The sequence below is a fragment of the Dendrobates tinctorius genome, unplaced genomic scaffold (genome assembly GCF_039654945.1).
Source record: "Dendrobates tinctorius isolate UK_male_01 unplaced genomic scaffold, ASM3965494v1 ptg000003l, whole genome shotgun sequence".
Taxonomy (NCBI): Eukaryota; Metazoa; Chordata; class Amphibia; order Anura; family Dendrobatidae; genus Dendrobates; species Dendrobates tinctorius.
The window spans coordinates 49,495,029-49,518,811 of NW_027361671.1; the positions used below are offsets into that span (position 1 = coordinate 49,495,029).

Consider the following 23,783-nt stretch of genomic DNA (forward strand, 5'->3'; position numbering starts at 1 on the left):
TCCACAGCCCCAATACAGTACGATGGTCTGAACACAGGCCCCTATATAGTATGGTGGTCCCCAGAGCCCCAATACAGGATAGAAGCATACTGCAGCCTGCAAGAGTATGTGACGGAGTACGGAGCTAGCGGCTCTGTGCTCCGTTACTGCTATTAACAGAACCAACGTATGGAAAACGCCAATATAGTTAACAAAGTCGCAAAAGATGCAGATCGGCACATCTGGCGTTTGCCAGAATTGCCAGATGGAAAAGCATCATTGGCCTGGTAGACCTGCATGCTATTTTCCTTCTTTAAATTTAGCACACTGACAGCTTTCAAAACGAGTTGTTCAGTAGTGAATAACCCCTTTAAAAACAGACATGCTGTCAACTGGATACAAACATGATGCAAAAAAAGGCCTAATTAACAATACTTCCTATAAATACCTCAAATCAACAAAAAAAAGGGAAGTATACACCATTTAATAGAAAAGACAAAAAGTTTATTAAATAGTACTCATTATACAATTAAAATGCAAAAAACAGAGATACAAAATGCAAAGCAGCTCCCAGCAGCAAGGTATCTCTTCTATTAAATGTTGGATACAAACATGATTATTGGTCTATGGTGGCTGCACACGTGTATTTTTTATGTCAGAGAGCAGAGTAATAACACAAACTGCATTAAATGATTGCGCTCCATGTTGCTATGACAGTCAAATGTCCAGCCAATCAGATGCCAGCATATAGTGGAAGATACAATATTTTCCATTATAGGGGGAGGGTATTATTATATAGATGTTTTATTATGCATTATTTTGATGAAGAAACATGCGAAAGCCAATAAATTCCTCCTAACATAATGCAATATATCATTATTAGTAATGATTGTATCCAAAAATAGTATTCGAAGACAGGTGCTCTTTAAATAATATGTGAATACGACCCTACAGCAAGTAGTTCTGCCCAGTGAGCAACGGCACCACTAACTGCCGTATTATGTCATCATCCAAACATTCTAACTCTATGGCAACGAAACCGACCGCTAGTAACAGTTTTAGTGACAGTGAAAAAGCGACACTTCATATTCACTTTCTGTGAAAACCGAAATCGCTATCAGCTATAATGACTGAAAGAAGGTCTGCTAGGACAAATAAAGGGGCCCGATACAAGAAATATGTATCCAACGGCCTGCTCGAGATTTTATGCAAAAAGGAAAAACCTCGTAAGTGTAAAATGGAGACATTAAAATTATTGTACAGTAAAATTCATTTAATGGGAACCTGGTCATTAGATAAATGCTTCCCGAGCTGTAGGCAGCATGAATCAGAACTTGGCGGCACCGCTGCAGCCAGATAGGTTTTTCCTGAAATGCTCCGGCAGCTTTTCCCTGCACCACTCCGGTTGACTGAAAGGTCTCAAGTGTGTTAGCGAGTGATCTGTCAGTGACCTGGAGCGAGGACGTGAGAAGCCGGGAAGGTCACCGGAGGGCGACAGGGAAACGGACGGCTCTTTATATATACCATGTGATTTCAAACTCCAAACTGTTTTTAGAAAAAATCATACCTGGTTGCAGTCGTGCAGTCCGGCTCAGATTCATGCTACACGTGTTTGGGCACAAAGAATTAAGTGACAGGTTCCCTTTAATATGGCATAAGAGCAGCCAGACAAGTGCCGGATTAACAGTTATTTGCTAACATCAATATACCTAGTAAAATAGATATTTTTTAGAAAAATGTAACAGCACATCATTTAGTTAGGTTGAGAAAGGCTCATGTGAGGCGAAACGTCTCCAAGCCATGTGGGCCAAATAAAGTCCACTACATCTTTTTGGTAATGATGGAGCGCTGCTTTTTTTTTTTTTTTTACTTCTAGTAAAACAGATAGAAATTACTGATAAGGGGAGAAAACCTTCTGGAAGAAAGTCCAAGTTAAAATATATACCCCAAATCAGCTGCTATCATTTCCTAAGCAGAAGGTTCTCCTAATATTCCATTTTCTCCACTTTTAGCTGTTCGGCGCATTAAACCAACAAATAGAAAGGAGAGAAAAACCTTAAAATATTTCCTGGAACAGGCAGCAATCCTCCCTGAGATTGGAGAGCCGGGTACAGAAATAGAATGCACACTGTACTCCATGTAAGTCACCATTTGTATAATGCTACACCTGCTGTTACAGAGGGTTCATTACCTTATAAGTCCATGTATCAAGGATAGATGGGGTCTTGTATTTTAGGGAAGGTGCCATCAAAAAAAAAATTTCTCAACAATGAAAAAAATTTGAAGTCTTAATGTTTTCATTTAAAAAAAATATCAGTTGTTTTCAATAAAATATGAAAAATAATTTAAAAAGGGTCACACATTTCACTACTGCTCCCATGGAAGTGGACGGCGTGAGTTAACATATTACACCACTGCTTCCATAGAAGTGAATGGAGCGGGGTCATGCATTAGATCACTGTTCCCATAGATGTGGACAGAACGGGGATACACATTACACCACTGCTCTCATAGAAGTCGACAGAGCGTAAATCACTCCACCGATATAATTGGAAGGAGGGGATCACGCATTACACCACTGCACCCTTAGAAATGTGGAACCCTGGTCTGTCCACTTCTATGGGAGCAGTGCTGTAATAGAATAGGTAACTAAAATAAACGTCCTGTAAATATATAATTTAACAAGCCCTCTACATATAACAAACTTGCACCTTTTAGTGCCTTTCATGGAGCACTTAAAATGACGTGGTGCCCCCTCACCCTTTTTTCTGTAACCAGCAAGGGTAAAGCAGACAGCTGGGGGCTTAGATTATCAGACTGGGAAGGTCCCTGGTTATTGGACCCTTCCTAGCCTAAAAATACAAGCCCCAGAATTGGTGCATCACATTAGATGTGCCAATTCTGAAGCTTTGCCTAGCTCTTCCAAATGGTAGTTGGGGGTTGATAACAGCTGTGAATTGTCAAAAATCACATCTGGCATCAAGTCCTGTGGTTAGTAATGGAAAGGTGACTATCAGACACTGCTCATTATTAACACACTAATTAATGAGAGAGAAAATAAAACAAACATTTTTTTCTTTATTTGAATAAAGACTCCCTCGACTCTTTTCCGGTTTCCATATTTATTTTTGAAAAGAAAAACCCATGCAAGTCCTATTTCGTCCACAAAGGGAAACCTAGAAAAAATAAAAAAGAGAAATAAAGACAAGACATTCTCCCTCGTTCACCAATTTATTAGAAAATAAAAAGTTCCCATGCAGGTCCACTGTAATCCATGACTTTCCCACCACTATCCCAGATTCTGACGTCTAAAGGCTATGGAGCCTCGTTCAGAGAATAAAGATTCATAGGCTGTAGCAGCAGCCTCTCTGGGACCCGCTGAACTCCTTGAGAAGCGGCGGCTGTGATGAGCAGTGACGTCAGTAACTACACCACTAATGAGAGTGGCTGATCCTCTGTTTAGTGGTCCTATATACAGTATACTAGCCCCATAAACATAGTAAGGATAACAATCCCATTAGAGTAAATATAGATGTAACAATCCCTTATTAACAAAGGAAACATAGAACAGGATTAAATATAGGATGCCTATACAAGGATAATCGCAAAATATATTAAATCACAAAGAAAAAGGAGCGATCAAAATAAATCCAGAAAGACTAAATATGTATGAAACATATAAAATGAATCTTTATTCAATTAAGAACAGGAAAACAGGGCAGGAAATGGAGTCATAGATTAGCCATGGCAGCGTGCAAGCGACCAAAATAGGGCATACATGGAGTACAGAGACCTGATAAAGACACCGGCACAAAACATATAACTAGATAGCATAATTAGAAAAAATGTGCCAGTTCCTAAAAGAAAACAGTAATGCAACCAAACAAGACAGATGCATAGATGTAAGTTATGACTGTGGCCAGTCACTCTGGTGACGTCACATTGATGACGCCGCCGCCCGCTGTCTTGGTTGTCGGGGCGACGCCTGCGTCATCATGAGTTGACGCGTCATCGTGGTTGATGTAGTTAGGGGAGGAGCCTTGATGTTTTTAGGCGTCTCTACATGGTGGTTAGTCACAGTGGTGACGCCTTATTTTTGCCGCCGCCGCCCGTTATCTTGGTTGCCGGGGTGACGCTCGCGTCACCATGAGTGGATGCATCGTCATTGGTGACGTAGTTAGGGGAGGAGCCCCGGATGTGAGATGATGGTCATGTGACCAGTGTTACTTGTATCTGATTGGTGGTGGTTAGTCACAATGGTGACGCTTTACTTTTGCCGCCGCGCCGCTCGTTGTCTTGGTTGCCAGGGTGACGCTCGCATCACCATGAATGGACGCATAGTCATTGGTGACGTAGTTAGGGGAGGAGTCCCGGATGTGAGATGATGGTCATGTGACCAGCGTTACTTGTACCTGATTGGGTACAAGTTGTGAGTCAGTACGACTCACTTGATCCTACCAATGACAACGTCATCTTAAATGGACATCATAAAGACCATGACACGTTACTAATACAAAGCGGTAGTTTTCTTACGTACAGACGGCGATCTCTATAAAAGTAATTAAATTAAATTTGGTGGTATTTATTTGTTGGCTCCTCTCCCTAGATGGTCCAGGTGTTGGTGGTGAGTTTGTTCGGGTGGTTTGATGGCTTGTAGCCATGACAATGGACGCCATGACTGGGTGGAACCTTGTTTAATTTTATACTAATGGTGAACAATCACATGGGTATGATTTTCTAGGCTGATTGGTCGACTCTGTCTTAAATATCCCCTACTTCCTATTTCCTTGTACCCCTTGAGAAAGGCCATCTGCCGAAACGTGCGTTGGGGAGGGTATACTGGGGAGGACCGCTACGTATAATCCAAACAGGTAATAAGCTTTTTTGACATTTGTTCATAACTTACATCTATGCATCTGTCTTGTTTGGTTGCATTACTGTTTTCTTTTAGGAACTGGCACATTTTTTCTAATTATGCCATCTAGTTATATGTTTTGTGCCGGTGTCTTTATCAGGTCTCTGTACTCCATGTATACCCTATTTTGGTCGCTTGCACGCTGCCATGGCTAATCTATGACTCCATTTCCTGCCCTGTTTTCCTGTTCTTAATTGAATAAAGATTTATTTTATATGTTTCATACATATTTAGTCTTTCTGGATTTATTTTGATCGCTCCTTTTTCTTTGTGATTTAGTATACTAGCCCCGTATAGTGCGCTATACAATAAAGGCCTCATAAAGTGCCCTACAGTATCATGGCCCAATACAGTACCCTACAGCATCATGGCCCCATATAGTACCCTACAGTATCATGGCCCCATATAGTACCCTACAGTATCATGGCCCCATATCGTGCCCTACAGTATCATGGCCCCATATAGTACCCTACAGTATCATGGCCCCATATCGTGCCCTACAGTATCATGGCCTCATATAGTACCCTACAGTATCATGGCCCCATAAAGTACCCTACAGTATCATGGCCCCATACAGCGCTCCACAGTATAATGGCCCTATAGTGTGTTCTACAGTACAATGGTCTCATATAGTGCTGCACAGTATAATGTGATTGTCTAATCTAAATAGAGAGGAGATTGAGGCCGAGCTTAAGAAACCAGCAAGAAAATTTAAGGAGCCCAGATCACCCGACCCGTGAGTAACGTGATGGCACCAGGCATACACTAAAAGTTAAACTTAATATATTATTTCTTGTCTGTTAATCACGTACAATGTCAGGATTTCGTTCTATTTATGTTGTTTTTTTTACAGGCCAGAAAATCAAAACGAGGAGATTGATTCAGGGACAGCAGCTGATACGAGCAGCCAGCCGCCCCCCAAGAAAAAAGCGAAAAAGAACCATTAGTGATGAGGTAATATAGAGCGCCGATATCTTAATTTTTGTATGGGTGAGGAGAGAGGAGGATCACTATATATTAGCCCTTTTAGATTGATAATTGGGGAATATAGTCTAATAAAAATATTACAAGTATAAACATAAACATGAACAGAAAAGGTATTTCACAGAAGACAGATTGGGAATGAGGAAATACATAAAATAATGACATGCTACATATTGTAACAAAGACTGACACATCACAGTGGTCAGGAATGGTACAAAGAACCATAATTATATATTTTTCTTTTCTTGTTTTAGATGGTGACTGCCTCCACCAGTCACCTACAACCAACCCCCCAAAATGAGCTCCAACCCTTTACTACCTACCAGCCCCCATCTATGTCGAACTACCATCAACTAACTTCACCTACCACTAATTCCTACCTCATGCAAGCAAATATGACCAGCTACCATCATCAACTACTACGAAGTGCCACCTATTTCCTCAAGATGTGACCACCCGCCAGCAACATCTTTGGCCGTCCTCCACCCGCCAGCAACATCTTTGGCCATCCTCCACCCGCCAGCAACATCTAGAGCTATCCTCCACCCGCGAGCAACATCTTTGGCCGTCCTCCACCCGCCAGCAACATCTAGGGCCATCAACCAACCGCAAGCAACATCTAGGGCCGTCCTCAACCCGCCAGCAACATCTTTGGCCGTCCTCCACCCGCCAGCAACATCTTTGGCCGTCCTCCACCCGCCAGCAACATCTGTGGCCGTCCTCCACCCACCAGCAACATCTGTGGCCGTCCTCCACCCGCCAGCAACATCTGTGGCCGTCCTCCACCCGCCAGCAACATCTGTGGCCGTCCTCCACCCGCCAGCAACATCTGTGGCCGTCCTCCACCCGCCAGCAACATCTTTGGCCGTCCTCCACCCGCCAGCAACATTTTTGGCCGTCCTCCACCTGCCAGCAACATCTTTGGCCGTCCACCACCCGCCAGCAACATCTGTGGCCGTCCTCCACCCGCCAGCAACATCTGTGGCCGTCCTCCACCCGCCAGCAACATCTGTGGCCGTCCTCCACCCGCCAGCAACATCTTTGGCTATCCTCCACCCGCCAGCAACATCTTTGGCCGTCCTCCATCCGCCAGCAACATCTTTGGCTATCCTCCACCCGCCAGCAACATATTTGGCCGTCCTCCATCCGCCAGCAACATCTTTGGCCGTCCTCCACCCGCCAGTAATATCTTTGGCCGTCCTCCACCTGCCAGCAACATCTTTGGCCGTCCTCCACCCGCCAGCAACATCTTTGGCCGTCCTCCACATGCCAGCAACATCTAAGGCAATCCTCCACCCGCCAGCAACATCTAGGGCCATCCTCCACACGCCAGCAACATTTAGGGCTATCCTCCACCCAGTAGCAACATCTAGGGCTATCCTGCACCCGCCAGCAACATCTAGGGCTATCCTCCACCCGCAAGCAACATCTAGGTCTATCTTCCACCCGCCAGCAACATCTAGGGCTATCCTCCACCCGCCAGCAACATCTAGGGCTATCCCTCACCAGCCAGGAAATCTAGGGCTATCCTCCACCCGCCAGCAACATCTACGGCTATCCTCCACCCGCCAGCAACATCTACGGCTATCCTCCACCCGAAAGCAACATCTAGGGCTATCCTCCACCCGAAAGCAACATCTACAGCTATCCTCCACGAGCCAGCAACATCTAGGGCTATCCTCCACCCGCCAGCAACATCTAGGGCTATGCTCCACCAGCCAGCAACATCTAGGGCTATCCTCTACCCGCCAGCAACATCTAGGGCTATCCTCCACCCGCCAGCAACATCTAGGTCTATCCTTTACCCGCCAGCAACATCTAGGTCTATCCTTTACCCGCCAGCAACATCTACGGCTATGTATTAAACAATTGAAAAAATGTACTGTATTATAGTTTTAGTTTAAAAAAAAAAAAAATTATACCAGGAAAACAAAAAACATGATCATTTTAAAAGGTTTGCTATTTTCGACTTTAGACCACTTACTGCCAGCTGACAGAATAGTACGTCAGCTGGCAGTATCCCACGCTTTGAGGTGGACTGCGGTGGTGAGCCCAACTCAAAGCCCCAACATGTCAGCTGTTTTCAACAGCTGATATGTGCCCGCAATAGGAGCGAACAGAAACGCGATCCGCCCACGCCTATTAATTAGTTAAATGCTGCTGTCAAACTCTGACAGGGGGCATTTAAATGCATTTCCGGATGCTGGTCTGGAAATACACACAGCGACGACCCCTGTCACGTGATCGGCGGGGTCATCGCTGCGTTGCCATCACAACCAGAGGTCTCATCGAGACGTCTATGGCTGTTGATGGCAGATTACTATGAGCGCCACTCTGTGGTTGGCACTCATAGCAAGCCTGTAATTCTGCTGCATAGAGGTGATCTGAGCATCACCTCTACACTCCCTGACAGAAGTTATGTCGCTTATCCATGTTATGTAAATAAAAGCTTATAACCTGACGTTAAATTCATCCATTGGATGTATAAAATATTCTTTTGAAAGCTAAAACCCTCCCAAATGTGGTTTAGGTTAAAAAAATAATTTGGCATGAATGCAGAAATATTGATCATTTAATGGACACAGAATGGTCAGATTTTGGCAAGACAAAAGTTTTGTCGGCCACAGAAAGTAATGTGATATTCAAACAAATAACTTAAAATACAAATATATGTTGCATTACATTGGTGAATGAAGTTGTGGTGCTATTAGAGTCATATTTAATATTTTGTGTGACTTCCATGAGCATGAAGGGCTGCATCCATGCGATTCAACAATGATTCATACAATTTATTAATGAAGTCATCAAGAATAGCAAAGAATGCAGTCTTACATGCCTTTCAGAGTTCATCTAGATTCTTTGGTTTTGTCTTCCAAGCTTCCTCTTTCATCCTACCCCAAACATGCTCAATGATGTTCATGTCTAGTGACTGGGCTGGCCCGTCATTGAGCACCTTGATCTTTTTTACCTGGATGAACTTTGTTGTAGAGATGGAGCATCATCCTGCTGCAGAATTTGCCCCCTTTCATGATTTGGAATATAAAGGTAGCTAATACTTCTTGATATTTTAGGCTACTGAGATTGCCTTTCACCTTGCAAATGTTTCGCACCCCCCCAATAATGAATCTAACCCCAGACTATGATCTTTTCACCAACAAATTTAACTGTTTTCTGGGTGTACTTTGGATCCATATGGACTCCTGTAGGTCTCCTGCAGTAGTTGCGGCAGCTGTGATGTAATTCTACTGAAGAGTCATCAAAGAAATCCACCTTCTGCCACTTAACCAGCGTCCATCTGTTTAGCAGGCTGTGGGACTTTGCAAAAGCCCCACAGTTTTTTATTTGCCCTTTATTTAGTGCTGGCTTCTGGGGACTGATTCGACCATGGAGACCCTTTTGAAACAGAATCCTACAAACTGTTCTAGTTGACTCAGGGACTTGATGTGACCAGGCCTGTTGGAGCTCTGCTGCAGTGGAAGAGGGGCTTGCTTTGGATTTTCTAAACAACAAGCGTTCCTATTGAGCAGTTGTCTTGCGGGGTCTGCCGAACCTGGGCTTGTCAAACATCTCCAGTCTCTTCAAATCTTTTTTTAATTCTTTGTACTTGACACTGAGACACATTTAAGGTGCCAGCCACCTCTGCAGTGGATCTGATCTTCAGCCTCTTGATAATCCAGGCTTTGGTCACAGGCTGGATTTTTGGCATATTCTCAGAGCTCAAGTTGCAGCTCAAGTGAAGGTCTGGGGTGCTGGGTTTCTTTTTCTACACACCCACTAATTAACCGATCATTTACTAAGCACAGGTGAGGATGTAAACTAGGATTGGGTGTATTGTATGACCAGGCGACAAATCTTTTGTCTTGCCAAAATCTGACCATTCTGTGTCCATTAAATGATTCTGCATTGATGCCAATTTATTTTCTTAACCGAAACCACATTTCGGAGGGTTTCAGCTTTCAAAAGAATAATTTATATAACCAATGGATGAATTTAACGTCAGGTTATAAGCTTTTATTTACCTAACATGGATAAGCGCCATAACTGCTGTCAGGGAGTGTATGTAGCAGAGGCGATCGCGCTATGGCAGCTTCTAACCTCCTATAAACACTACTGAATCATGCCAAAAGTAAAAAAAAAAAAAAAAAGGTTTAAAAATATAAAAATAAAAAAACAAAACAAGTTCAAATGAGCCCCCTTTCGCTGCATTCAGAATTGCCCGATCTATCAAAAAAAAACAAAAACCCGATCGCTAAACTGCGTAATGATAAAAAAGCCAGAATTAACATAATTACTTTTTTTGGTTGCCGCGACATTGGGTTAAAAAGCGATAACGGGCAATTAAAAGAACGAATCTGCACAAAAGTGCTATCGTTAAAAACGCCAAATCGGCACGCAAAACATAAGCCAACACCCAACCCGAGATAACAAAAATGGAGACGCTACGGGTCTCGGAAAAATGCGAAATTTTTTTTAAGCAAAATTTGGAATTCTTGTTACAAAAATTTGGAATTTTTTTTCACCACTTAGATAAAAGAGAACCTACACATGTTTGGTGTCTATGAACTTGTAATGACCTGGAAAATCATAATTGCAGGTCAGTTTTAGCATTTACTGAACCTAACAAAAGACCCAAACAATAAACAAGTGTGGGATTGCACTTTTTTGCAGTTTCGCTGCACTTGGAATTTTTTTCCTGTTTTCGAGTACACGACATGGTAAAATCAATGGTTTTGTTCAAAAGTACAAATCGTCGCGCAAAAAATAAGCCCTCACACAGTCATATTGACGGAAAAATAAAAAAGTTATGGCTCTGGGAGCGAAAAATAGAAAAAAGCTCCGGTCATGAAGGAGTTAAACATGGAAGCAGGTGGCGAAATTTGCCTTGGAAACCTGCTATCTCCCAAATGGGCTTTAGACAGGAGGCACTGCAGGCTGTATCCTACATGACTGGCAATAGATATGCAGGACTGCAGGCTGAATGACACATAATGAGATTAGATACATTGCTCTGTGAGCTGTATCACACATGATGGGATTATATTCACGGCTCTGTAAGCTGTATCACACATGATGGGATTATATTCACGGGCTCTGTGAGCTGTATCACACATGATAGGATTAGATACATGGCTCTGTGAGCTGTATCACACATGATGGGATTAGATACATGGCTCTGTGAGCTGTATCACACATGATGGGATTATATTCACGGGCTCTGTGAGCTGTATCACACATGATGGGATTATATTCACGGCTCTGTGAGCTGTATCACACATGATGGGATTATATTCACGGGCTCTGTGAGCTGTATCACACATGATAGGATTAGATACATGGCTCTGTGAGCTGTATCACATATGATGGGATTATATTTGCGGCTCTGTGGGATTTATCACACATGAATGGATTATATTCGTGGCTCTCTGCGCTGTATCACACATGATGAGCATTAGAGACTGTAAGACACTGCAGGAGATCATATACAAGGGTCATTACTTGTACCCCAGGATGTGCATCGAAATATACTGAACCCACACAAGAGCATTGTAATTACAGCCACAGATGTGGCTACAATGCAAAATAAAAGAGAGTGTGGACTTGGTCAATCTATTTGACCAAGTTAGATTTAGGAAAACCTAACATGGGCTTTTATTTTTGGAGAGATCAGTAGGTAGGTACTGGGATGGATCTCTCACTCCAGTTTGGGTCTTGGGATTTGCCCATGTCCATGAGTCCCATTTAAACTTTCAGGTAAGGTTAGGGTGTGTCAGTATTTGGTTTTACAAGCACACAGCCGAAGCTCTATGTATGTTTGGTCTGTGTGAGACTGAACACAGGTCACAGCCAGAGAAAGCAAAGCCATTGCCTCACCCACAAGCTACACGGTGGAGTAGTCGCCCTCAGCAATGGACTAATACGGACTGTTACGGACAATCCGGCTGCGAACGGAGGATAACGTTTGAGGATATTTTCGTAAATTGCCAAAATAAAGACATTTAAGTTGAACTATCTTGGGTCACTGCCTCATTACTGCACTGACATGAAAGCCATTGCATTACGTATGGTTGAGAATTCATGCAGTGTAAACTAAGGGAAGCCTTGAAGAAAGCTGAAGGTCCATGGACAGGATGGAGGAACTCCTGAGGCAATTGTTCCCCTCCCATACGCAGCAACAACAGCAGCAGCAGCAGTTTCTGGAGCAACAATAACAGCAGTAGTAGATTATCCACCTGATTCTGCAGTAGACTGCAGCACTGGGAGAGACTCTCCCACCGCCGACCCCGGTTTGTCCCGAGGCCCAGGACGTCAAGTCTGCACTGAGGAAGATGAGCTAGGAGGGCGACATGTAAGCTTTCTGCTCCGTGTTTGAATATACTGCGGAGTGGGATAGCTTGCCGCTCTCCCAGTGGGCTGAAGTGGTGGCCCCGTTCCTGATGGGGGTGCCCAGAAGGCTTACTTTGACCTCAGTCGGGAGGCCGCCAAGGACTATGGGAAACTCCAAGGGTAGGTCCTTGCCTGACTGGGGGTTAACATAGTAACATAGTTATTAAGGTTGAAGGGAGACTTTAAGTCCATCTAGTTCAACCCATATCCTATCCTAACTTGCCCTAACATGTTGATCCAGAGGAAGGCAAAAAAAACCCATGTGGCAACAGTAAGCTTCACATTGGGGAAAAAAATTCCTTCCCGACTCCACATACGGCAATCAGACTAGCTCCCTGGATCAACGTAATATTAAGGAAACTAGTGTATATACCCTGTAATATTATACTTTTCAAGAAAGGCATCCAGTCCCTTCTTAAATATTAGTAGGGAATCACTCATTACAACATCATATGGCAGAGAGTTCCATAGTCTCACTGCTCTTACAGTAAAGAATCCGCGTCTGTGAGTATGCTTAAACCTTCTTTCCTCCAGACGTAGAGGATGCCCCCTTGTCCCCGTCACAGGTCTAAGAGTAAAAAGATCATTAGAAAGGTCTTGGTATTGTCCCCGCATATATTTATACATTGTAATTAGATCACCCCTAAGCCTTCGATTCTCCAAACTAAATAACCCCAAGTGTAATAACCTGTCTTGGTATTGCAGACCCCCTAGTTCCCTAATAACCTTAGTCGCTCTTCTCTGCACCCGCTCCAGTTCAGCTATGTCTTTCTTATACACCGGAGACCAGAACTGTACACAGTATTCTAAGTGTGGTTTCACTAGTGACTTATATAGAGGTAAACTTATGTTCTCCTCATGAGCATCTATGCCTCTTTTAATGCATCCCATTATTTTATTTGCCTTTGCAGCAGCTGCCTGACACTGGCCACTAAATGTGAGTTTATTGTCCACCCATACACCCATGTCTTTTTCAGTGATTGTTTTGCCCAGTGTTTTACAATTAAGCACATAATTATACATCTTGTTTGTTCTACCCAAGTGCATGACCTTACATTTATCCCCATTAAAGCTCATTTGCCATTTATCAGCCCAAGCTTCTAGTTTACATAAATCTTCCTGTAATATAAAATTGTCCTCCTCTGTATTGAATACCCTGCAGAGTTTAGTGTCATCTGCAAATATTGAAATTCTACTCTCTATGCCCCCTACAAGGTCATTAATAAATATGACCCCTGTGGTACCCCACTGCTAACCGTGACCCAGTCCGAGTGTGCTCCATTAATAACCACCCTTTGTTTCCTATCCCTGAGCTAGCTCTTAACCCACCTACACATATTATCCCCTATCCCCATTGTTCTCATTTTATGTATCAACCTTTTGTGTGGCACCGTATCAAAAGCTTTTGAAAAGTCCATGTACACCACGTCCACTGCATTCCCTTGGTCCTGTCCGGAACTTACCTCTTCATAAAAGCTTATCAGATTAGTCTGACAGGAACGGTCCCTTGTAAACCCATGTTGATATTGGGTCATAAGGTTATTCTTCTCCAGATACTCCAGTATAGTATCTCTTAGAAAACCCTCCAGGATTTTACCCACAGTTGAGGTTAAACTTACTGGCCTATAATTTCCAAGTTCAGTTTTTGTCTCCTTTTTGAATATTGGCACCACATTTGCTATACGCCAGTCCTGTGGTACAGACCCTGTTATTATGGAATCTTTAAAGAGTCAAAATAATGGTCTATCTATGACTGTGCTTAATACCTGCAGTACTCGGGGGTGTATCCCATCCGGGCCCGGGGATTTGTCAATTTTAGTGATTTTTAGACGCCGCTGTACTTCCCGCTGGGTTCAGCAGGTGACATTTAACGGAGAATTTTTATCCCTGATCACGTTATCCGTCATGGGATTTTCTTGTGTAAATACTGTTGAAAAAAAGTCATTTAGCATATTGGCTTTTTCCTCATCCACCATTTCACCCAGACTATTTTTAAGGGGACCAACACTATCATTTTTTAGCTTCTAACTATTTATGTAGTTAAAGAATATTTTGGGATTATTTTTATTTTCTCTGGCAATGAGTCTCTCTGTCTCAATCTTTGCAGTCTTGATTTGCTTTTTACAGAATTTATTTAATTTTCTTTATTTATTTAATGCCTCATCTCTACCTACTTGCTTTAATTATCTAAATGCTTTTATTTTTATCTCTTATTGCGCCCCTTACAGCTCTATTTAGCCATTGTGGTTTCCTCCTATTTCTAGCATGTTTATTCCCATATGGTATATATTGTGCACAGGTCCTATTCAGGATTCTAATAAACGTCTCCCATTTTCTTTGTGTATTTTTATGTCTCAGGATATCGTCCCAGTTAATTGCACCAAGATCATCTCTCATCCGTTGGAAATTTGCCTTCCTGAAGTTTAGTGTCCTTGTAACCCATCTACTACACATCTTATTAAAGGATACATGAAAACTTATTAATTTGTGATCACTATTACCCAAGTGACCCTCAACCCTTACATTTGATATGCGGTCTGGCCTGTTGGTTAATATTAGGTCTAGCAGTGCCCCCCCTCTTGTTGGGTCCTGAACCAGTTGTGAAAGGTAATTGTCTCTCATAGTAGTCAAAAACCTATTACCTTTGCTGGAACTGCAGGTTTCGTTTCCCCAATGTATTTCAAGGTAGTTGAAGTCCCCCATAATAATGACTTCTCCTTGAGTCGCAGCTTCATCTATTTGCTTTATGAGGATATTCTCTGTTGCTTCCATTATTTTTGGAGACTTATAACAAACCCCTATCACTAATTTATTATTTTCCCCCCCTCCCCTTATCTCCACCCACAGGGACTCTACATTTTCATTAGATTCATATATATTATCACGAAGGATGGGTTTTAAGGATGATTTTACATATAAACACACACCTCCCCCTCGCTTATTTGTTCGGTCATTTCTGAACAGACTATAGCCCTGTAAATTAACCGCCCAGTCGTGGCCCTCGTCCAGCCATGTCTCAGATATCCCCACCATGTCATAATTATGCTCCAACACCATTAACTCCAATTCCTCCATTTTGTTGGCGAGACTTCTGGCATTAGTATACATGCACTTTATGTATCTCTCTGTACCTCTATTCTTTCTTAAATTATTAACTGTTCTAACCCCACCCTCCATGCCACCCCCACCCCCAATGTCATTATTTGTGCCCAGGTCTCTATCTGCACTGTCTTCCCCTCCTATAAAAGGAATACCCTCCCCCCCCATCCCTAGTTTAAACACTCCTCCAACCTTCTAGCCATTTTCTCCCCCAGCACAGCTGCACCCTCCCCATTGAGGTGCAGCCCATCCCTAGCGTAGAACCTGTAGCCAACTCAGAAGTCGGCCCAGTTCTGCAGGAACCCAAACCCCTCCTTCCTACACCAATTCCTGAGCCACTTATTAACCTCCCTAATCTCCCGTTGCCTCTCTGGTGTGGCACGTGGTACAGGAAGTATTTCCGAAAATACCACCTTGGAGGTCCTTGCTTTAAGCTTACAGCCTAATTCCCTGAAATCATCTTTAAGGACTTTCCACCTACCTCTAACTTTGTCATTTGTGCCAATGTGCACCATGACCGCTGGATCCTCACCAGCCCCTCCCAGTAATCTGTCAACCCGATCAGCGATGTGTTGGACTCGAGCGCCAGGTAGGCAGCACACCGTTCGACGATCCCTGTCTTTGTGACAGATTGCCCTATCTGTTCCCCTAATAATTGAGTCTCCCACTACCAGAATCTGTCTGGCCTGCCCTGCTCTCCTATTTCCCCCCTTACTGGAGCAGACACTCCTCCAGCTTTCAGAGGACATGCCTTGCTGCAGCAGTGCTACTCCTGCACTAAACACTCCCCTCATCTGCCAACTTAGCAAACTTATTGGGGTGTGCCAGATCAGGACTAGCCTCCCTGGTGCTCTTCCCTCTACCCCGCCTTCTAACTGTCACCCAGCTAGCTGCTTCATTGTCCTGCAGCACATGTACGGGCACAACGAGTGTACCAGTGGTCCTTTGTGGAAGCACGACCTGCTTAGTCCCAGACATATGACTTATTACAGCTAGTATCTATGATACCTCTTTCCATGGTCTGCATAGAGTATGATACCTCAAAAAAATGACAATTAATGATGTTACCACATCCCTCCACCTAAATAGCATCATGGCTCCACACAATAAGATGGTCACCCCTGCCTCCTACACAGTATGATGGTCACTACAGCCCCCTCACACAATACAGTGGGTAAGGAAAGTATTCAGAACCCTTACAATTTTTCACTCTGTTTCATTGCAGCCATTTGGTAAATTCAAAAAAGTTCATTTTTTTCTCATTAATGTACACTCTGCACCCCATATTGACTGAAAAAAACCCAGAAATGTAGACATTTTTGCAAATTTATTAAAAAAAGAAAAAGTAGTTAAATATTACATGGTCATAATTATTCAGACCCTTTGCTCAGTATTGAGTAGAAGCACCCTTTTGAGCTAGTAAAGCCATGAGTCTTCTTGGGGATAATGCAACAAGTTTTTCACACCTGGATTTAGGGATCCTCTGCCATTCATCCTTGCAGATCCTCTCCAGTTCCGTCAGGTTGGACGGTGAACGTTGGTGGACAGCCCTTTTCAGGTGTCTGCTGAGATGCTCAATTGGGTTTAAGTCAGGGCCCAGGCTGGGCCAGTCAAGAATGTTCACAGAGTTGTTCTGAAGCCACTCCTTTATATTTTTAGCTGTGTGCTTAGGGTCAGTCTCTTGTTGGAAGGTGAACCTTCGGTCAAGTCTGAGGTGCAGAGTACTACGGAAAAGGTTTTCATCCAGGATACTTGGCCACATTCATGTTTTCTTGAATTGCAGTCGTCCAGTACCTGCAGCTGAAAAACACCCCCATAGCATGATGCTGCCACCACCACGTTTCACTGCTGGAATTGGGCAGGTGATGAGCAGTGCCTGGTTTTCTCCACATACCGCTTAGAATTATCAAGAAAAAGTTATAACTTATTTCTCATAGTCTGCGAGTCGTTCATGTGTTTTTCAGCAAACTATGCAGGCTTTCATATATCTTTCACTGAAGAGAGGCTTCCGTTGGGCCAGTCTGCCATAAAGGCCTGACTGTTGTAGGGATGAAGTGATAGTTGACTTTGTGGAACTTTCTCCTATCTCCCTACTGCATCTGTGGAGCTCAGCTACAGTGATCTTGGGGTTCATCTTTACCTCTCTCACCAAGGCTCTTCTCTCCCACAATTGCTCAGTTTGGCTGAATGACCAGGTCTAGGAAGACTTTTGATGGTCCCAAACTTCTTCCATTTAAGGATTATGGAGGCCACTGTGCTCATAGGAACCTTGAGTACTGCAGAAATTATTTTGTAACCTTGCCCAGCTTTGTGCCTTATCACATTTCTGTCTCTGAGCTCCTTGGCCAGTTCCTTTGACCTCATGATTCTCATTTGGTCTGACATGCACTGTGAGCTGTGAAGTACTATACAGACAGGTGTGTGCCTTTACAAATCAAGCCCTATCAGTTTAATTAAGCACAGCTAGACTCCAATGAAGACGTAGAACCATCTCAAGGAGGATCACAAGGAAATGGACATCATGTGACTTAAGTATGAGTGTCTGAGCAAAGGGTTTGAATACTTCTGACCATGTGATATTTCAATTTTTTTTTTTATTAATTTGTTATTTTTCAGTCAGGATGGGGTGCAGAGTATACATTAATGAGAAAACAATGAACTTTTTTGAGTTTACCAAATGGCTGCAATGAAACAAAGAGTAAAAATTTAAAGGTGTCTGAATACTTTCCATACCCACTGTATAATGTCCACCACAACCTCACAGCATATTGTCCACCACAGACTCCTCACACATGATGATCTCCACAGCCCGCCACACAATATGATGGTTAACGTACAGCCCTCCACACAGTATGATAGTCACCACACACAATACGATGGCCCTACAACAGCCCTCTATATAATATGATGGTCCCCCACAGTATAATAGTCCCCCCACACAGTATGATGGTCCCGTACAGCTCTAATTCAGTGTCATGGTTCCCCACACCCCCCAAATAGTATGATGGTACCCCCGCAACCACAATACGATGGTGCCCCAATACAGTACGATGGTCTGGGAGAGACCATGCCACAATATATTATGATGGTCTCCCACAGTCCTAATACAGTATGATGATCACCATAGCCCCCTATATAGTATGACAGTCCTCCCAAAGGCTCCTATATAGTATGATGGTCCCCCACAGGCACCAATACAGTACCATGGTTTCCCATAATCCACCACAAAATATGGTTGTCCCCCCATAGACTCTTATATAGTATGATGGGCCCCCACCAGGCCCCTTTATTTTTTTTTTTAAATCAGATAATTTTTATTAACAAGATTCAAAATGACATTGCACACAATTGTGCCCAAAAAAGGAGCATAGACATATTTACAAACATTATAAACCAATCCCCCATTTCCCTCCCTCCACCCCCCTCCCTTAAATCCTCAATAGCCAATAATGAGACATTAGCATCCATTGCTTACACGTGTAAACAGCATCCCTCCGGAATCAGTTTCTCTCCACCCATGGTTTCCAAAGTGATTCAAAAGATTTCACACTTTTCCTTTTCTTATATATATCCTTTTCCATTTTTACAACTACATCAGACTGTGTATAAAATTCCCGCAGAGTCGGCGGCTCTCCACTCAACCAATGTCTGGCAATCAATTTACGTGCAACATACAATAATCTAGCTATAGCCAGTTTATGATGATTTTGAACTTGGATCTCCTCTACATAACCCAAAATGCATACCACAGGATCCCATGTGATTGTACATCCATACGATTTCCCAATTGCTTCTCCCACCTCCAACCAGTATGCATTCAGTCTCGTACATTGCCATAACATATGCAGAATCCCCGCTCCCTCAGACTGACACCTAGGACATTCAGAAGTCTGTCTCAACCCTGCCCTATAAAGCCTATCTGGAGTTCTATATACTCTGTGAAGTACATAATATTGTGAAAGTCTACCCGGCTCACTTAATGATAACTGAGGAATATATGCCATGATATCTTCCCATATATCCTCCTCTATCCTTCCCACCTCTTCCTCCCATTTCTCTTTTGCTTTAATGGGAAATCTATTAAGAAAGGTATGTAACAAATCCCTGTAAATATTTGAAACTAGCCCCTTCGTTCCACCCACCGCACATACATAGTCCACCAGAATATCTCTACAAATTTTCATATCAACCATTTTACTCTGCGCCTGATAGGCATGTCTCAGCTGTCCATATTGAAACCTACTGGTCTCCCACAACCCATACCTCCCCCGCAGTGTCTCAAAGGACAATAACCCCCGTTCGTCCTGTATCTGATCCACATATAGTATACCTAGTGATATCCAATTTTTAAATTCCCCCATTTTAACAAATTCAGGCAGTACTTCATTGTTCCAAATTGGGGAGAGATTTGTTAATGCTCCCACTTCTCTTGTCCTTTTAATTGCCTCCCAAACTCTGTGGATTAGCATCAAAGTAGGATAGGTCCCACCCAGCTTCCCAAAATTCCCTGCCTCCAGACCTTGAACCAATGGGTCCCTACCCACCAACCAAACCATAATCCTTTGAACCGAACCCAGTCCTTTCTCCTCACTCCATCCTCTTAACTGCTGACCCTGTGCCGCCAAAAAATAAATCCAGGGATTCGGAAGAGCCAATCCCCCCCCATCTTTAGGCCTCTGCATGAGTTCCAGCCTGATTCTTGGCTGTTTTTTCCCCCCATACCAGGTCTCGAAAAATAGAGTTAATGGTACGAAACCACCTTCGGGGCAGCCAAACAGGGGAGTTATGCAATATATATAACAATTGGGGCATAAGAATCATTTTAGCCAGGTTTATCCTACCCACCACAGAGAGGCACAGCCTGCACCACACCCCTACTTTCTTCCTAAATTTGTCCAGTAATGGGGACAGATTTAAATCAATATAACTCGAAAGAGGAAGGGACACCTGAACTCCCAGATATTTGAACCGCTGAACCACCGGCAACCCACTACCCTCCAGTACCGTCGGAATCTCCCCGCCCCCCTCATCTACCAGCAAGATATTTGACTTTGCCCAATTGATCTCCAGACCCGAAACCTCCCCAAATGCCCCAAGAATGTTCATCGCCCCCTCCAAGGCCCCTCCAGAATTTTCTAAAAATAATAGTATGTCATCTGCGTATAAAGCTATTTTCTCCTCTATCATACCATAACGGAACCCCTAAACCAAAGTCGAGTTCCTGATTGTCTGCGCCAGGGGCTCCACTGCCAACGCAAAAAGCAGCGGCGACAGCGGACACCCCTGCCTAGTCCCCCTATGTAAACCAAAACTTCCAGAAACCTCCCCATTAACTCTCACCCTAGCAGTCGGAGAAAAATACAATAACCTCACCCACGAGACAAAAATTGGTCCAAAACCAAAAGATCTCAACACTTCCCAAAGGTAGCACCATTCAACACTATCAAATGCCTTACGCGCATCCAAAGAGACTACAATTCTATTCCCTTCATTATCCGACGGCACCTGCAAGTTCAAGAATAATCTACGTAGATTTATCGCTGTAGACTTATTTGGCATAATGCCAGACTGATCCGAATGTACCAAACCCTGAACCACACTTGCCAGCCGGCCGGCCAAAACTTTAGCCAAAATCTTAACGTCCGCCGACAACAATGAAACTGGCCTATACGATTCCGCCAATTCCGGGTCCTTTCCTTCCTTTAAAATGACTACTATTTTCGCCTCTCTCATGGACACCGGCAGCTCTCCCACCCTTAACGCCTCCTCAAAGACTTTTTTTAATTTGGCCACTGAGATGTCACCAGGCCCCTTTATAGTATGATGGCTTCACACAGTTTTCCATATATTATGATTGCCCCCTATATAGTATGATGGTTCGCAAGCAGGCCCTTATCTAGTATCATGGTCCTCCACGGCCCCAATACAGTACGATGGTCTGAACACAGGCCCCTATATAGTACGGTGGTCCCCAGAGCCCCAATACAGGATAGAAGCATACTGCAGCCTGCAAGAGTAAGTGACGGAGTACGGAGCTAGCGGCTCTGTGCTCCATCACTGCTATTAACAGAACCAATGTATGGACAACGCCAATATAGTTAACAAAGTCGCAAAAGATGCAGATCGGCACATCTGGCGTTTGCCAGAATTGCCAGATGGAAAAGCATCATCGGCCTGGTAGACCTGCATGCTATTTTCCTTCTTTAAATTAAGCACACCGACAGCTTTCAAAACGAGTTGTTCAGTAGTGAATAACCCCTTTAAAAACAGACATGCTGTCAACTGGATACAAACATGATGCAAAAAAAGGCCTAATTAACAATACTTCCTATAAATACCTCAAATCAACAAAGAAAAGGGAAGTATACACCATTTAATAGAAAAGACAAAAAGTTTATTAAATAGTACTAATTATACAATTAAAATGCAAAAACAGAGATACAAAATGCAAAGCAGCTCCCAGCAGCAAGGTATCTTTTCTATTAAATGTTGGATACAAACATGATTGTTGGTCTATGGTGGCTGCACACGTGTATTTTTTATGTCAGAGAGCAGAGTAATAACACAAACTGCATTAAATAATTGCGCTCCATGTTGCTATGACAGTCAAATGTCCAGCCAATCAGATGCCAGCATATAGTGGAAGATACAATATTTTCCATTATAGGGGGAGGGTATTATTATATAGATGTTTTATTATGCATTACTTTGATGAAGAAACATGTGAAAGTCAATAAATTCCTCCTAACATAATGCAATATATCATTATTAGTAATGATTGTATCCTAAAATAGTAATCTGAAGACAGGTGCTCTTTAAATAATATGTGAATACGACCCTACAGCAAGTAGTTCTGCCCAGTGAGCGATGGCATCACTAACTGCCGTATTATGTCATCATCCAAACATTCTAACTCTATGGCAACGAAACCGACCGCTAGTAACAGTTTTAGTGACAGTGAAAAAGCGACACTACATATTCACGTTCTGTGAAAACCGAAATCGCTATCAGCTATAATGACTGAAAGAAGGTCTGCTAGGACAAATAAAGGGGCCCGATACAAGAAATATGTATCCAACGGCCTGCTCGACATTTTATGCAAAAAGGAAAAACCTCGTAAGTGTAAAATGGAGACATTAAAATTATTGTACAGTAAAATTCATTTAACGGGAACCTGGTCATTAGATAAATGCTTCCCGAGCTGTAGGCAGCATGAATCAGAGCTTGGCGGCACCGCTGCAGCCAGATAGGTTTTTCCTGAAATGCTCCGGCAGCTTTTCCCTGCACCACTCCGGTTGACTGAAAGGTCTCAAGTGTGTTAGCGAGTGATCTGTCAGTGACCTGGAGCGAGGACGTGAGAAGCCGGGAAGGTCACCGGTGGGTGACAGGGAAACGGACGGCTCTTTATATATACCATGTGATTTCAAACTCCAAACTGTTTTTAGAAAAAATCATACCTGGTTGCAGTCGTGCAGTCCGGTTCAGATTCATGCTACACGTGTTTGGGCATAGAGAATTAAGTGACAGGTTCCCTTTAATATGGCATAAGAGCAGCCAGACAAGTGCCGGATTAACAGTTATTTGATAACATCAATATACCTAGTAAAATAGATATTTTTTAGAAAAATGGAACAGCACATCATTTAGTTAGGTTGAGAAAGGCTCATGTGAGGCGAAACGTCTCCAAGCCATGTGGGCCAAATAAAGTCCACTACATCTTTTTGGTAATGATGGAGCGCTGCTTCATTTTTTTTTTTTACTTCTAGTAAAACAGATAGAAATTACTGATAAAGGGAGAAAACCTTCTGGAAGAAAGTCCAAGTTAAAATATATACCCCAAATCAGCTGCTATCATTTCCTAAGCAGAAGGTTCTCCTAATATTCCATTTTCTCCACTTTTAGCTGTTCGGCGCATTAAACCAACAAATAGAAAGGAGAGAAGAACCTTAAAATATTTCCTGGAACAGGCCGCAGTACTGCCTGAGATTGGAGAGCCGGGTACAGAAATAGAATGCACACTGTACTCCATGTAAGTCACCATTTGTATAATGCTACACCTGCTGTTACAGAGGGTTCATTACCTTATAAGTCCATGTATCAAGGATAGATGGGGTTTTGTCTTTTAGGGAAGGTGCCATCAAAAAAATTTTTTTCTCAACAACTAAAAAAATTTGAAGTCTTAATGTTTTCATTTAAAAAAAATATCAGTTGTTTTTAATAAAATATGAAAAATAATGTAAAAAGGGTCACACATTTCACTACTGCTCCCATGGAAGTCGACAGAGCGTAAATCACTCCACCGATATAATTGGAAGTAGGGGATCACGCATTACACCACTGCTCCCTTAGAAATGTGGAACCCTGGTCTGTCCACTTCTATGGGAGCAGTGCTGTAATAGAATAGGTAACTAAAATAAACGTC

General features: G+C 43.0%; 1 protein-coding gene across 4 annotated transcripts in view; it reads right to left on the bottom strand.

Moving 5' to 3' along the window:
- Positions 1-23,783, bottom strand: part of EPB41L4A (erythrocyte membrane protein band 4.1 like 4A) — a 591,957-nt gene that overhangs the window by 256,562 nt on the left and 311,612 nt on the right. The gene's annotated exons all lie outside the window — the stretch shown is intronic.